Below are 4526 nucleotides of genomic sequence, written 5' to 3' on the forward strand. Positions count from 1 at the left end.
CCTATAGTAAATTAAAAAAAAAAAAAAAAAGGCAGAGCAGCATATTACTATTCCTAAACTGAATTTATGGCATTATATCAATTTATATGGATACTTAAGGTTTGATTTACAAATTCTACCTCTAAAATCAATTGCATTTACCTTTAATATAATTTAAAAAAAAAATAGCAAGGGTTAGCCCCATGGCCTAATGGGTTAGGGAACCAGATCTCAAATGGTTGACTATAGTCTGAATCCAGCCCTGGCCACTGGGAAATGTCAGGCATGTGTGCATGCTCGTCCACAACACCAACAGGATGGAGAAACGGATAGCAGCCCTCCCCGTTGTGAGGTGCTTTCTCCCTCGCTCTATTTCCCCGTCTCTCTTAAGCAAGTCCATGTGCTCTCTGGCACATTTTAAAAATAGCAAATCACTGGTAAAGATACCTCACTTTGTGAACGTGAAACCACCTTCTAGAAATGGCAAAAGGGTAAGATCTGCCAAAAGGAAGTAGAGAGCCAAGGGGCCGACTGGACAGGGATGGAAACAACAGGGTGGCAGCTACGCGGCTAACGCTGAGCTCAGCGGCAACAGAGGCGGGCGGGCGGTGCAGGGAGAGGAGAAAAGAAAAAAAGCCCACTGCATTTTTACTTCAACCTCCGAAGAAGAAAACCTAAACTAGATCCGATTTACGTAGCGCATCTACACTTCCCCAGAGAGGCCTTTCCTCTTTTTCCATCCTGAAAAGCATTTGATCACCATCGGCTGGCTGGCTGGCTTTATGGTCTCTCTCAGTCCCTGCCGCTGCCCCCCTGCCACTTCTTCTCCCACATCCCCCAAGGACTTTATGATTCCAACTGAAAAACATCCTGAAGAATCTTTAGAGGATGAGGAGAGGGAGCGTGGATGAGCAAAGATAAACGTTCGTTCAGGAGGCAGGGTGAGGGGAGGGAAAAGCTGGGAACAAACATTAATAAGATCCTCATTGCTTATCAGTGAAAAGCTTAAGTGAAGAAAAGCTGGCCGTAAAAGCCAACTAAACAGAATTGAAGATAGTTTTCTTTTATGTTTGACACTCAATAATATAAATATAAATGTATAATATAATAAATAATAATATAAATATAAATGCCCTAAAATACTAGATGAAACAGAGCAGGGTGAGGAGGCAGGAGTGGGAGGTGCTGCTACTGAATACAGGGTGGTCAGGTGACCTCTCCAGGGACGTGATATCTGGACAGAGCTGAAGGCGGTCACGGAAAGAGCTGTGGGGTGCTTGGAAGAGCATTTCAGACAGAGGAGCAGCAACTGCAAAGGCCCCAGGGCAGAGGTGTGCTTGGGCTGTACGGGGAACAGAGGTGAGTGGTGTGGACAGGGTGACAAGTGGCAGGAAGTAAAACCAAAGGCCCAGCTCACACAGGACCTTGCAGTTAGGACAGCTTTCCCTGTGAGGGCGATGAGAGTCTAAGAAGCAGACTGCTACCAAATGATGCATCTCATTTAACACTGACAACTTTAGAGAATGTGTATTTCCATCACCTTCTAAATCAAGGCCTCTCACCCTCAGCACCCTGTAGTTGGGGCTGGATAACATGTCGCTGCTGGGAGTGCCCTCGCACTGCACGGTGTTTAGCAGCATCTCCAGCCTCTGCCCTCTAGATGCCAGTGACAGCAACTCACCCCCCACAAACCTGCAGCCCAAACGGCCTCCGAGCAGTGATGAACTCGCTCATGGCTGAGCAGCTCTGCTCAAGATGAGGAAATCACGGCATTAAGGAGGCTAGGTCATTTGTCTCACAAACACACGCCTTGAGTTGAACCCTGATCTGCCTCACTGAAGAGGCCAAGTTCCTAACCACTTGTCTGCTACTAAGAGTTAATATTTGAGTCATATCCCTCTGAGGCCCTTTGTGAGCTTACCCAGAACAGGGCCAAGAGGTACACAAAGACCTAGGAAACAAACCTGCTCTTCGAAAACTTAGGCTTAAGCACCTACCTACTTGCCAGAAACTATTCTGAGCACACTAGAAGTATAATTTAACCTTTCCTGACACTCTTAAGATATTTTACTACCCTCACTTTACAAATGAAGAAACCGGGACCAGCAGTTAGCGAAATGACTATGTCGCTGGACATGTAGTTGACTGCAGTTCGTGTCCTGGACCCGGTGGCTTAACGTCATGCCAGGTGTGTGTGCATATGTGCCCAAGATCCCGAGAGGAGAATGGAGGAGAAGGGATTGTGGCGTGGCCATCCCCCCTGGGGGGTGATTTCTCACTTTCTGTCTCTCTGTCTCTCTGTCTTTCTAGTGAGTGCACGCACCCTATAGCAAAAACCTTTAAAAAAAAAAAAAGAAAAGAAACTGAGGCAGAGAGAAGCTATTCAAGCTATTCAACCTGCACAGTGCCACACAGCTAAGTGGCAAAGCCAGAATTAAAACCCAGGCCATATATTTCACGGAAAATATACTCTGGGGAGGGCTGGCCCATAGCACAGTGGCTAAGTGTCATGCATTGGGAACTGGATCCCACATAGCCAACTGCAGTTAAATCCTGGCCCAGATGCTTGGAAAATCATGCCAGGCACATGTGCATGCCCAAAAATCCTGACAGGAAGACAAAATGGAGGAAAAGGGACTGTGACATGACCAAGCCCCACTGCGGGGTGCTCTCTCGCTCACTCTCTCTGGCGAGTACATGCACCCTCTGGCAGTAACTTCTTTTTTAATACTCTGAGGACCTTTCTGGCAGGAGTTCATGTAAAAATCAATCCTAAAAATAGTACTACTTATTGAGAGAGAACAATTTTTCCTTATAAGAAAGTTCAGTCTCGCCACCTCCAGTGAAGTTTACGTGTGATGACTCTCAGTCTGGCAGAGAGGAAATGTAAAATGGTTAAGATTATAGTACAGTTGGTTAAAGCTGGAAGAACCCCTAGACCAGGATTCGTGAGGTCTCCTAGAAAGTCTGACAAAGACAGAGGATGTGTCAGAGGGTGATATCTATGCACCTGCCAGCCTATGACATGGCTACTTGTGGTCTCCCACAGAAGTCTGCGCCCTCATACCCAGGAAGCATAAGTGTGTTACATTGCATGGCAAAAATTACTTTGCAGATGTAATTAAAGTTACAGACCTTAAAGGAAGGAAAGTGCTCGGGAATATCCAGGTGGGCCCAATATAAACTCATGGGCCTGGACGAGCAGAGAATTTTCTCCACCAGCTGGAGGCAGAAGAGCTATGCAGCACAAGAGGAGTCAGAGAATTTCCAAACAGAATCCCCACTGCCAGCTCTGAACTACAGGCAGCTGTCATGCCAAAGAAGCAGAGAGAAACTGACAGTGGCAAGAAAATGAAACCCCAGTCCTAGGACCACAGGGAACTGGATTCTGCCAACACCCTACATGAGCTTGGAAGTGGGTTCTCTCCCAGGCCTTCAAACAAGAGCCCAGGTGGCAGCTCTTTGATTTCAGCCTTGTGAAAGGGACTCAGAGACAGCAAAGAACCCAGGAGGGTCAACCAGAATTTCTGGCCTCCAGAGCTATAAGAGGGGCTCAGCAGGTCCTGTTTTGTTCATTAAGTTTGTAGTAATCTGTTACAACAGTAATAGGAAAAAACACACTGCTGAAACAGGTTTGAAGGAGTAGCTGAGGTTGATGTGTCCTGCCGCTGTCACTGACAGTCAAATAAATGCCTGAGGGCTGGCAGGGTCCCACCCATCCATTCTGTTCCACATACCTGTCTCCTACACAGCTTCCTTGTCACTTACCTCTTTACCTACTCAACTCCTGCTTCTCAGTCAACATCCGGGTCATCCTTCACCTCTCTGACATCTCCCTAATCGAGTATCCCACCCTCTGTACTAACAAGGAAGCAAAATATTCCTTGGCTGAGAAACTCTGCTCAAGATGAGGAAATCCTTTGGACGAAAACCGACCTCCCTAGTACATCCTACAGGAATCGGCACGATAGGAGTCCTTAGCGCCTTTTCGCCGACTAGCCGTTTAACGACTGCCTCGTAACCTAACCGTGTGCTTCCACCACTAAACTCATTCCTCCGCTCTTACCTTGCACGACCATTTCCCTCCTCGGAAGTGTAAACGAACAATGCGGGCTCGCTTTCGGGATGACGGTTCTGAGAACCACCTCCACCTGGCGCTGCGCCTCTGCCTGCGACCCTGTCCCGGAGGTGAGGAAAGCCAGCATCTCTGGATCGCCGTCGACCAGGCGGGAGAAGCTGTCCCAGAGCGAGTCCAGGTCTGCGGCGGGAAAGTCGCCCTCCCTGTCGCCAGTCTGGCGGGGCACAGGCGCTGCCGCTGCTTCCTTCTGTGCCTCCCCCTGCTGGCGCCGCGCCTCGGCCGCCGGACAGGCGTGCCCCTCCGGGCCAAGCTTGGGTCCTGCGCTCAGCCCGGGGCCCGGATCCTCCTCGGAGCATCCTTGGTCGGCTCCCAGACCGTCCTCCCGCCCGCGTCCAGCCACGCCCCACTCCTCCGCCTCCGGGCCTGCGCTGGGTGTGCGGCCGCCAACCTCCCCCCGGGGCCGGGCGGC

At 49.5% G+C, this 4526-nt stretch overlaps 1 protein-coding gene across 2 annotated transcripts in view; it reads right to left on the minus strand.

Moving 5' to 3' along the window:
* Positions 1 to 4526, minus strand: part of TRMT44 (tRNA methyltransferase 44 homolog) — a 36608-nt gene that overhangs the window by 30940 nt on the left and 1142 nt on the right. The window contains exon 1 of one of the 2 annotated variants that reach the window (XM_027773600.1): positions 4046 to 4181. The exons of the other annotated variant lie outside the window; for it this stretch is intronic. The gene's annotated coding sequence lies outside the window, so the exon portion shown is untranslated. Of the gene's footprint in view, positions 1 to 4045; positions 4182 to 4526 lie in introns of those variants that run through there. 2 annotated transcript variants of the gene reach the window in all.

Source organism: Tupaia chinensis, unplaced genomic scaffold (assembly GCF_000334495.1).
Source record: "Tupaia chinensis unplaced genomic scaffold, TupChi_1.0 Scaffold000360_1, whole genome shotgun sequence".
Classification (NCBI taxonomy): Eukaryota; Metazoa; Chordata; class Mammalia; order Scandentia; family Tupaiidae; genus Tupaia; species Tupaia belangeri.